Genomic DNA, 12,433 nt, shown 5'->3' on the forward strand with positions numbered 1-12,433 from the left:
AGAGAACCAGCTGCCGGTTTCAGTGCCAGCCTGTGTCTCCTGCCCAGCTTCCCTTCCAGCGTGCCCCTTCAGTCTGGTGTTCTTGAAACAACAAACATTCATGCGTGGGACCACTTCTTCATCCAGATCATTCTTTCACTCTGTTCCTGCTTACTCAGTTCATCCCTGGTGACCCTGCAAAGCTACCCTTATAAACCAAAAAAAAAAAAAAAAGCCAGGCGGTGGTGGTGCACGCCTTTAATCCCAGCACTCGGGAGGCAGAGGCAGGCGGATCTCTGTGAGTTCGAGGCCAGCCTGGTCTACAAAGCGAGTTCCAGGAAAGGCGCAAAACTACACATAGAAACCCTGTCTCAAAAACCAAAAAAAAAAAAAAAAAAAAAAAAGCTACCCTTATAATTAACCTATCCCCGCAAGTCTCGAATGGCATCCGCTTAAGATGACCATGACACTCAGGCTCTGGTGTTCAGAGCACCTGTGGACTGCAGTCTCAGCTCACCAGCCTATAATACCGTCTTCCCTATTATCCTCACTCTCCCTGCATGTTTTATTTTACTTTATTTGTGCCTGACATATAAAGTCCAAGAAACAGACATACCCTGTCTACGTTGGTGAAGGCATGAAGAAATTGGCCCATCCCTGTGCGTCTGGAGGGAGGTCTAGTTGGTGCAATAGTTCTGGAGAGCGGTTTAGTCTAGCGTGTTGAAATCTTAAAGATGATTACATCTTTTAAACCAGCCATTTCACTTTTAGCAGTTAATCTTAAAGAAATAACCCGATAGGTGTACAAGGGTTCGTGTGTTACAGGGAAGAGCAAGTGGCCAGCAAGAGATGTTAAACTGTAGCTCATCTTTGTTTACGACAAGATGCCCCCAAATGATGTCAATCTGCACTTACTGATGTGAAAAGATGTTAAATATGTAAAAGACATAAGAAAAATACAAATATTCACTCCTATAGAAAAAAAATGGTGAGACATTTTATTAAAACATTTAGAAGACCTCTCTACTTTTTTTTTTTAAAGAAAGGGTATCCCAAGATGGCCTTGAACTCACTAGATAGTTAAAAATAACCTTGAATCTCCTACCTCTTGCCTCCATCTCTCAGGTGCTAAGATTACAAGCATGTCTACTAACACCTACCTTTTGTAGGGCTTTGTGTACGCTGAGTGAGCACTTTGCCACCTGAACTACACCCCACCCCTAGACGACTTACCCAAAGAGTCACAGATAGTTTTTCTACACAGTTTGTATTGATTACTAATACTTGTAATTTTTTTTTTACAATAAATACAGAGCACATGACGAAAATGGGTACCCTAAAAATAAATGAATCTTGAGTTCACAGCACAACATCATTTTGTTGTCTAAATTTGGCCAGACTATCCAGGAAGCAGCTGTCAGACAAGCAAGAAGAGACAGCGACAGACTGACCGACTGTGTGGCCTACTTGCACACACCTACTCCGAAGAACTTTGGTACCGTGTTACTGGCATGAGAAAAAGATGCCACTGGCTCAGAGCAGCAGGGTTATCAGCATGGTAAAGGTCAACTCGGCTCTCCGAAATGGACAGGGGTAGTAACGCTGTCTAATGTGTGCGGTGCTTCTTCTGTGGGAAGCAATATTGAGCATCTCGGAAGAAGCAAACCATGAGTAATTAAGTCCCAGTCTGGCTATTCCTACAGGATATCAGCCCAGCACATGGGCTTCCTCATCCATCCTCTGGACATTCTTCTTCCTTGCTCACATCTTTTCTGCCTTTCAGTGGCTGGCGCTGACTGCCTCTCACTGTTTCCCTGAACCAACATTTTGTACAGTCTGTTGAGTGAGTTGTTATTGCAAGAGCTAAAATTCCGCCTCCCGGACTCGCAGTCTCAGCAGAAGGGGTTTCTCCTGCTTCCTCCGCTCTCTTTGTCTTAGGCTCCCTTAACAGTACTGATCTCTGTGGCCTTTACCTCCATGCACTGTGAGTGTTCAGCAGAGAGGATCTTTTTTTGGGGGGAGGGGTTTGACAGGGTTTCTCTGTGTAGCTTCGGAGCCTGTCCTGGAACTCACTCTGTAGCCCAGGCTGGCCTCAAACTCACAGAGATGCGCCTGCCTCTGCCTCCTGAGTGCTGGGATTAAAGGCATGTGCCATCACCGACCAGTGGCAGTGGGGATCTTAATCTCCCTTTACTAGAACCCTCCGGTTAAATTCAGGGCTTTAGCAAAGGCTTCCCTCCCCAGCCAGGACTACTGGGTGAGACAAGTGCTACTGGAGTGAGTACCTCTTTCGATTCTTCTCCCCAGGTGCCTTGACTGCCTTATCTCATGCTAAATCACATGACAGCCATGCTTTGCTTTATAACACAAATGTAGAATCGCATAAAACATTATTAAAGCCAGGTGTAGTGGTGCACACCCTTAATCTCAGCACTTGAGAGGCAGAGTCAGGCAGAAACCTGTGAGTTCAGGGCTAGCCTGATCTTCAAAGCGAGTTCCAGGATGGCCAGGACTACTTAGAGAAACCCTGTCTCAAGAAAAAATAAATAAATAAATATAAAGCCCTAGTATTCCAAATTGTTATTCGCTGGCTGAAATGTGGGTTCCCTAAAGAACTCAGTCTTCATATCTACTCATGTGTGTGCACAGACGTGGAGATGCATGTACGCAATTCACAGGACAACCTTGAGTGTCTTTTCTTCTTAGGCACATTTCACCTTTTATTTAAGATCAGGCCTCTCATTGTCTTGTACCTCTGCCAAGCAGACCGAGCTAGCTGGCCAGTGTGTTCCAGGGTCTTCCTTCTGAGGCTCTCCCTATCTCTGCCTTCTGCCTCACCACCCCGGGTGTTTACCAAGCGACACTGATGCCCGGTGTTTTAGGTGGGTTCTGGGAATCCAAATTCAGGGGTTCGCAACAAAGTACTTTACCCACTAAACCAGTTCCCCAGCCCCATCTGCTCCTTAAACACATGCGTGTGTGTGTGTGTGTGTGTATATGTATGTATATGTTTTATATATATGTATGTATACATATATCTTATGCACTGGGCAATGAGAAGACAGACCCTGTTCTTACAATCCAGTGAGAGAGAGAAGGACTTTGAAAATAGCCCTTAGGATATGTATGGTTAGTATTAGGAAGGAATCCAAATTTGTTTTTAAACGGCATCGTCCCTCTGAGTGAGAACACTAAGTTGTGTCCAGTGGGTGAGGGAGAAGCCCGGGGATGGTGCATGTGCTAGCCTACATGAGATGTAACATTTGTGCTAGAGAGGCTGAGGGGAGCCCTCTATGATGGAGATGTGGAGTGAGGGATAGTGATCCCCAGATTAGCCAGGAGTGCTAGCAGGATGAGGTAACGCACAGTCCTGGAGCCTGTTTCAGGGAAGGCAGCCTTGGGACACCCAGGGCTTTGTGGAGAATGTCATAATCTTGACTCCCGTTGTGGAAACAGTGGTCTGACTGCGGCGTGGGAAGTGCAGAGGAGGGGCTGACAGACCGTGGGGACAAGGAAGGGTGATCAGTGGGGCTGCAGGGTCCTGAGGTGCGTCTGAGACGGGACAGCTGCTGTTACTCAGTGCCAACGGCCATTGATATTTTGACCACAGATCTCAAGTTGTCTGTTTTTCTGCTTTTTAGTTTTCAAGAGAATCCTGATACCTGCACTTTTATGTGAAGCCTTCAAATTGTTAAGTATCCATAACGAATACCTCCAAAATTTCTTCCTTCTGCATCATCTCTTCCCCTGTAAGAGGAGGGGTTACTTTCTTAAAACGAATGGGCTTCCTTTGTACAGGATTATGTGAGTTAGTTCCTAGCCCCATCTTCCTTCCGTCTGCTAGCTCTTCTTCAATCTGGCTTCCACGAGAAGTTAGTATACTGAGTCGATTAGCCAAATATTTGTCAAACGTTTAACATTTATAATAAATGTGGAGGAGCCCCAGGTTATAATATGTCACAGTATCTGATGCCAAGTGCCTTCCTCTCTTGCTTTGTGTGTGGAGGCAGGGTCTCTTGCTAAGCCCGGAGCTCACAAATTCAGCTAGTCCAACCAGCCCCCTTGCTCTGCAGATCCCCGCCTTTGCCTCTTGGGCACTGGGATTACAGACTGGCCGACCTGGTTTGTAGGTGAGTCCTGAATATCTGAACTCTGAGCCATCACACGGCCCCGTTGTCAGCGTTCTAAACCACTTTTCAATCGTACCCTCTCTCTCCATCCTCTTTGCCACTCCCTGAGTTACAACGGACGTCATGATTCGCCCATCTGGATCATTAGACTGGCTTCATTTGCTCTTATGACTCCCCACCTTCCGTTCACCTTGCTCACTGAGATCAGATCACATTAATTCCTTGTTCACAATCTTTGGTGGCTTTCTGATAACTGAATGACAAAATTCAACCAAGCAAGAAGAGTTTGTGGACAAGCCAATGATTGCATCAACATCGCCCGTGCTTGCTCCTGCCGCTCTGTGGGTGCCGTCTGCCCCAGCTCTGTTGACTACTTCTAAATTTCCAAGTGTCCCCTCACTGGTTCCCACCTGTGGGTACATACTATCTCTCTTCCTGGAACTTTTCCCACTGTGTCCCGTGCAGTAAATCCTAGGACCCACTGCAAACCTTTCTAGTCAATAGACACTTTCCGGATTCTGCCCAGTGAACACACACTTGCTGCAAGCCGCAGGAAAATGTAATGGAATCCAACTACTATCACAAAAGCTATGACTTGGAAAAGTCAAGGACTTTTCTGAAGGTCAAGCCATGGCTTAAGAAGTCTTGGTGATATTTTAGCTTTTGTATGTATATTAGCTGGTTCCTACAGTGATTTTCTTGTAATGCTATGCATGCTTCCAAGAACTCTTAACAGTGTATTTATCTAAAGTACCTATCAAACATTCAAGGCCAAATGAAACAGCACCTATCTCCTAGGTCAGGCAGATAACTTCATTTCTTGTGCAGTTTAGGGTGAGACCCTCCTTTCTTATACAACCCTACTAATAGATCTCTAACTTCTTTTTTATATGTAATTTATTTATTTTCTTTGCATTGGTGTTTTGCTGCATGTATGTCTGTGTGAGGATATCAGATCTTGAGTTACAGACAGTTGTGAGCTGCCATGTGGGTGCTGGGACTTGAACCTAGGTCCTCTGGAAGAGCAGTCAGTGCTCTTAACCACTGAGCCATCTTTCCAGCCCGACCTCTAACTTCTTACCTAACCACTTCTAGGAATGTAGACTGAGCACATAGATCCCCTTCTTGATATACTAACTGATCATTAGCTCTCTGTTGACCTCCTCCTTTACCACTCCCCTTTTGGGTTGTAAAAGAAAGCCTGGTCCAGGTCACTGCTTGAGGAAAATTCTTACCTGCCTTTATGACCCTGTAGAATTCAAGCCTGGTGACCTTGCTCTGACAGAGGATTGCTATTGCTTGGATTTATAACTGGATTCCTGAGAGACTTAGAGAGAATAAGGAGATGGAGAGAAGGAGAGAGAGAAAAAAAGAGCAGAAGAACTAAATGGGTAAGAACTGGAAAGGAGTGGACTAGATGTGAAGAACTAGATTGAAGGGCTAGAAGAGAGTACTAAAGGAACAAGATGGAAGATGAGGAAGAGCCAGATGGGGAAGAACAAGATGAGGAAGAACAACAAGATGAGAGAGAAGGAGATGGGAGAGGAGCTGATATGGAAAAGAACTAGATGGATGAGAACCTAGATGGGGCAGAACTAAAATGAAGGAATTAAGATAGAACCTAGAAGGGACCGCAGATAAATGTAGAGGCAAATCAGGCAAGGAAGGAGCTAGACGTGAGAGCAGAATAGAAGCTGTGTAGAGAGAGAACTGACTCAGAAGAATAAAGTGTATGGGCGCCTGCGCCGCGATCTCGAGTGGTACTCGGCCGTGGTGAGCACCGAGTACGTGGACCCGCAGTCGAACATGGAGGAGCGTGTCCGAGAGCTCGCCCGGGAGGACAGGCAGGGCGCCCGACATGTGCTTCGTGGCGCCCGGCAGCCTGGGCGCCGCGCCCTGGGTCGCCCTGGTGGCCCCCGGCGGCTGCCCCTTCAAGGACAAGGTGCTGGCGGTGGCGCGGAAGAACGCCTCAGTGGTGGTGGTGTACAACCAGGAGCGCTACGGGAACGCCACTGAGCCCATGTCGCACGCAGGGACAGGAAAGACAGTCTTCGGTATGATTAGCTACCCAAAAGGACGAGAAATTTTTGATCTGGTGCACAAAGGAATTCCAGCAAAAATGAGCATAGCAATTGGTACCCGTCATCTGCAAGAATTCATCAGTGAATCATAGAAAGGAAACTAAGAAAGTTATTGGCCAGCTTCCACTACATACCATAAAGCATGGAGAGAAGGGAATTGATATTGATGCCGAGAATTGTGCCGTGTGTATTGAAGACTTTAAAGTAAAGGATATTATCAGAATCCTGCCATGCCAGCATATTTTTCATAGAATATGCATTGACCCATGGCTTTTGGATCACCGAACGTGTCCAGTGTGTAAACTTGATGTCATCAAAGCCCTGGGATATTGGGGGGACCCTGAGGATGCACAGGAGTTACCCATTCCAGAAACTGCCCCAGAAGTGTTTCTGTTGGGAATCTGAGTGTGACATCCCTTGATGAGGTCAGGAGTGGTGAAAGCAACCTTCCATCATCTTCCTCAAGTGAGTCTGGGCCACACCGCCCCTGCTTCAAAGAAGATGCCGAGGAAGACACAGCATTACTAGGAGCCTGCGGGAATGACCCTCAGCATGGAGGAGCCATCTGGTAGCACACAGCCTCCCCGACAGAGCCTTGGCTTGAACTACAGGACATTTAATTTTTTACTCTAGGGCATAGTTTGTACACTTGAAAACAGTGGATATTATTTTACTTTACCTTCCAGATTCAGATTTGATACAAAGGGCTGAGATATTTTATTCCTAAGAGGACTTTTAATTAGCCTTCATCTATTTATCTACTAAAGTATGATGTATATCATAAATTTTGTTGTGTCAGACTGTCACAGATGTGGGGGTGGTGATATTTCTGAGTACTAGACTAGCTCCTGTGGTACTGTTAAACAAAATTCTGTTTCTAAGTAAAAGCAGAATTGTGTAATATAATTCAGTAATTGATCAAATTGACATTCCCTGGTGCTGTGGGATGTTCTGTATGGCAAATGTGTTGCTCTGATTGGTCAATAAATAAAACACTGATTGCCCATTGGCTAGGCAGAAAGTATAGGCGGGACAAGGAGGAGAATAAAGCTGGGAAGTGGAAGGCTGAGTCAGAGAGACACTGCCAGCCGCCACGATGACAAACAGCATGTGAAGATGCTGGTAAGCCACGAGCCACGTGGCAAGGTGTAGATTTATAGAAATGGGTTAATTTAAGCTGTAAGAACAGTTAGCAAGAAGCCTGCCACGGCCATACAGTTTGTAACCAATATAAGTCTCTGTGTTTACTTGGTCGGGTCTGAGCGGCTGTGGGACTGGCGGGTGAGAGAGATTTGTCCTGACTGTGGGCCAGGCAGGAAAACTCTAGCTATACCCTGGAGCAGACTCTTTAGAACTTGTAAACTGAGAACTCTTGCCATGGGCAGTGCAGTGGTGCACGCCTGCAAACCCAGCACTCAGGAGGCTGAGGCAAGAAGATTTTGAGTTCAAGCCAAAAAGAAGAAGGGACTGCGGGGAAAGAGAAATCAACTGACTGTCTTGCACTGTATTGTCCATAGAGACTTCAAAACCAAGCAAAAGATTAAACTATCAGCTGGTTGTAGATTCTTCCTGGACCCTGGGAGGGGACTGTCGGGGGGCTGGACCCCCATAGTCCCCGTTACACACTCATAGCCTTACTCTGTGACGTGTTTTAACTGTTTTCCGCCAGTCTCTTCTAAACAGCTATCAGTACCTACAAGACTCTCGGCACATCTTACTCATCTCTGTAAAGTCCAGGACAAAGCATGCACTCAGGAGGTGTGTAGTATATAGTGTTGGTTTGTTTAATGGTAACTGGGGAGATTGGTCAGGGGGTAAAGCACTGGGTATGTAAGCATGAGGACCTGCGTTTGTATCCCCAGAACAAACTGTAAAAGCTACAGCTCCAGTGCTATGGAGAGCAGAGAGAGGTGGGTCCCCTGGGATCTCTGGTTAGCCAGTCTTGCCAAAACAGTGAGCTCCAAGTCTATTGACAAAAATGAATAATATAAAAATAAATGGTGGTCGCATATGATCAGCAATAATTGGATCGGTGACTTATAAAAAAAGGAGGAGATGAAGTTAGAAAAGGGTTGGGGGGGGCTGGGAAGAACTGAAGGAGAAATCAGTTTGGGGGAATTTTGGGGGGGGTTCTTTTTTTTCTTTTTCTCTTTTTTTTTTTTTTTTTCTGAGACAGGGTTTCTCTGTGTAGCTTTGCGCCTTTCCTGGATCTCGCTCTGTAGACCAGGCTGGCCTTGAACTCATAAAGATCCACCTGCCTCTCTGCCTCCCGAGTGCTGGGATTAAAGGCGTGCGCCACCACCGCCCGGCCAGTTTGGGGGAATATTATCTAAATATATTGTATTCATGTATGACATTACCAAAGAATAAATTTTAAAAAATTTTTAAAGGTGAAGAGAGATGCATTGTATTCATGTGTGAAATTACCAAAGAGTGAATTTTTAATTTTTTTAAAGGTGAACTAGAGATAAAGGAAAAGATTCCAATGTCAGCCTCTAGCCGCCACACATGAATGTATGGGTGAGTCTACCCACCCACACACATGTACACACACATATACATAACACACACAAATAATCAAATGACTAAATAAAGAAAAATAAGGGAATAGAGCGAGGAATAAACAAACCAAAAGAGAAGAAGCAAAGATTCTTGAAACGTAAGCCGAGGAAAGAACAAGGCAGAGTTCAGAAAGGGCAGGGAAAGCTCTGGTGCCTGTGGTTTCCTTTGCGTCTGTTGGGGACAACAGATGGGACATAAAACATTCAGAAGCCCGGTGCATCATTGCTTTTGAGAAATTTCTAATCAGCCTGAAAAGGGATTCACGAGGGCTCTCAGCCTCTCTCTCTCCCTGCAGATCCCAAGAGAATCTACACTGTCAGCTGTGAAAATAAGCTCCTGCCTGGAGAGAGGTGCATGTCGTCATCTTACTCCTGGAGATCCAGAGCAGCTGGCGACATCGCTTTTATTGTTATTTATCCTGGGATAATACTGTCCTGGGAACTTCCCGGGCATTGAAGTGCTCTGTTTTCTGATACTCAGACTGTTCACATTTCCTAGAAAACTTGGTGACAAGTCTGGCCAAGCTGGCTTTGTACAGGGGCTGTATTTTTGCAAACCTCTATCAACGTTCCTGCCCTCTGTCACACACATGCCGTCCCATAACCAGGGGTGACACTGGACCTTTGCTAACAGGGTTAGGCTGTGATGGTTAAGCACAAGAAGAGCACGCAAGCCTCACAAAGCACCATCCACACAGTAGGGAATTGGTGTTCTCTGAAACTCAGGCAGATGGGTCTGAAGTGAACTTTATACTGTATCAGACAGGAAGCCGTTTGATTCACAAACACGGACCCTCATTTTTCTTCTCACCTAGCAGCCTGTCTACAAAACGGACATCGCTTTGCTCCCGCCTTGTGGCAGGCATTCTCTCACCCTAGCCTGTTATTCTGTCCATGGTGGATACACTTACACTTAGCAACGTGCGGCCTTCTTTATTCACCTTAGAGACACTTCAGACACTTGAGCTCTGCTGAGAGAGTAGTGGGCATGTGGTCTTACAGACTACAGTGACCGTCACTCTGAAGTAGCCGTCACAGCTGTCCAGCGAGCCAACATGTATATCGATATCAGAATTTGAACTGAAATAGGATGGGACTAATGGAATGGAGATGGGCCATAAAGCGGGGGTTATAGAGAACTTGAGCTGGCAACCACAATTCCTGGCCAAGGTGCACCTTTGGATAATAAACATTGAGTGTCACTCTGTCCAGAGAGGTAGAGAGATATTTATCATGATGATAAACACCATGATAATAAAGATTAAATATTATCATGGGAAGCCATGAAATCCCATAAGGAGTTAAAAGAGATGGATGATTGACATGATTGGGACCTTCCTGTGGGTCCCCAGAGTTCCCTACTTCATCTCTTTCCACGTGAGCTCATTTGAGCAGACCTATGCTCCTGGAACTGACTGATAAATGGCTCGGGCCTGAAGAATCCAGACTGCTTTGAAAGAAGACTAACGCTATCATTTAATGAATGCTTCCCGTGTGCTCTGTCTAGTACATGCTATGGAGTGTATTCGTTCATTCAGTTTCTTGTTAACTCTACACAGGCTAGGGTCATCTGGAAAGACAGAACTCCATTGAGAAAATGCCCTCATCAAACTGACCTGTGGGCAAGCATTTTCTCAATGAATGATTGATGTACGAGGGCCCAGCCCACTGTGGGCATGCTGGGAGTGGTGCTACTCGTGGGCTGGTGGTCCTGGGGTGTGTAAGAAAGCAGACTGAGCAAGCCATGGAGAGCAAGGCAGTGAGCGGCATCTGTTCCTGCCTTCGGATTTCCGCCTCGAACTGCTGCCTTGGCTTCTCTCAGTGATGGACTGTGATTGAGATGTGTAAACCAAAGAAACCCTCCCTCCCCAAGCTGCTTTTGGTCAGAATGTTTGACCACAACAACAGAAAGCAAACTAAAAAGATAGGATATACTTTTTAATCTGCTCCATCCAATAATCCTGTGCCCCTAATGCAGGCTAACCGTTGGCTTACTTTACACATGGGAAAACACACAGAACAGAGACACGGCTTTTGTGTACTCACCCAGAGAGAAAGACAAAGAATCAATCACAAGTCCACACAAATCTGACTAACTCCAAAGTCCATGTGTTCCCTCGGGATTGCCCTACCCTTTCCCACAGAAGACATGGTGGCTCCTGTCTACTGGACATTGTCTGAATGGGGAGGAGGACAGGCAGGAAGTCAGCTGGAAGAAGACTCCATGCCTCTTCTGTAAGATCTGGTTACTGCTGTAGTTTGGCTATGAAGTACCCCCTAGAGTCCATGTATTAAAGACTTGGTCCTTGGTCCATGATGCTACAGGGAAGTGGCAGAAGCTTAAGAGTTGGGGCCTACAAGAATGATGTTAGACATTGAGGGTGTCCCCCGGAAGGGGATATTGGGACCCTGGTCCCTTCCCATGTCTCCCTTTTCACTTCCAAGCTGCATGAGGTGAACAGCTTCTACCACTACTTCTACTGAGCTCTATTGCCTCACCACAGAACCAAAGGCAATGGGGTCAAACTTCTTTTTTCTTTTTTCTTTTTTTTAAACAGGGGAGAGCGCGAACGCAGTCCCCCACTACCACAAATTATGCACTCGAGTTTCCCGCATTTGGGGAAATCGCAGGGGTCAGCGCATTCGGAGTGCAATGGATAAGCCTCGCCCTGGGAAAACCACCTTCGTGATCATGGTATCTCCCCTGCTAGGTAAGTATTGGGGTCAAACTTCTTAACATGTGAACAAGACAACGACGCCCCCCCCCAAAAAAAAGTGTGTTGTCTCAGGTACTTTGTCTTAGTACTGCAAAGCTGACTCACAAAGGTGTCTACTAACAGACGAGTGCATAAAGCAAGTGCCACATATATGGACAATGGGATGTTACCCCCTTTGCAAAACCTTGAGTAGAACTGGATGCTGTTATGCTGAGAAAATCAGATTTCGCATAAAAAGACAAATACCACACTCTCCCATTTCTATTTGAAATTGAAAAGTTGATATCAGAGAAATAGATGGTTTAATAGCAGCTGCCAGAGCCTGGGAACGATTGTCCATTGCCAGGGTGTGGGGGAAGGAGGTGTGGAGGAAACGTGATGACTGGGTACAGGGCTGCAATTGGATAAGAGGAAGCGTCCCCAGCATGTTAGGAAAAGTATGGTTGACAGCAATTAGATGTCATTAGATGTTGAATGTTCCAACGTGGTTGGTCAAGACAATGTTGCACATGCCTAACCCAAAGAAATGGCAAGTACTTGCAGTGATAGACATATTGTCCCCATATGATCATACACAATTCATATGTGTATTTAAATATTATTCTGTATCCCAAAAATATGTGCACTTACTGTGTGATAATTAAAACATATTTTAAAAGGAAAAGAAAAGGTCCAGAGAGCTGGCTCAGAGCACTGGCTGCTCTTCCAGAGGACCTAGGTTGGTTTCCCAGCACTCACACGGCAGCTCACACCAGTCTGTAACTACAGTTCCAAGGGATCCAACTCCCTCTTCTGGCCTCTGTGAGGATCAGGCATTCATGTGGTGCACAGACATACATGCAAGCAAAACACTGATACACATAAATAATAATAATAATTTTTGAGACAGGTTTCTCTGTGTGGTCCTGGAACTCATTCTGCAAACCAGATTGCTCAAACTCAGAGATCTGCCTGCCTCTGCCTCT

At 45.8% G+C, this 12,433-nt stretch overlaps 1 protein-coding gene, 1 non-coding gene and 1 pseudogene across 2 annotated transcripts in view; 1 reads left to right on the top strand and 2 right to left on the bottom strand.

Annotated features, from left to right (window-relative positions):
* Nim1k (NIM1 serine/threonine protein kinase) overlaps positions 1-12,433 on the bottom strand; it is a 60,200-nt gene that overhangs the window by 9,081 nt on the left and 38,686 nt on the right. The window lies entirely within an intron of this gene.
* LOC128113806 (E3 ubiquitin-protein ligase RNF149-like) lies at positions 2,637-8,260 on the top strand (annotated as a pseudogene).
* On the bottom strand, positions 11,307-11,470 carry LOC128113903 (U1 spliceosomal RNA). The gene has a single exon (XR_008219707.1). It is a non-coding gene; the product is annotated as a U1 spliceosomal RNA (small nuclear RNA).

The sequence above is a fragment of the Peromyscus californicus genome, unplaced genomic scaffold (genome assembly GCF_007827085.1).
Source record: "Peromyscus californicus insignis strain IS unplaced genomic scaffold, ASM782708v3 Scaffold_18__1_contigs__length_77618521, whole genome shotgun sequence".
Lineage (NCBI taxonomy): Eukaryota > Metazoa > Chordata > Mammalia > Rodentia > Cricetidae > Peromyscus > Peromyscus californicus.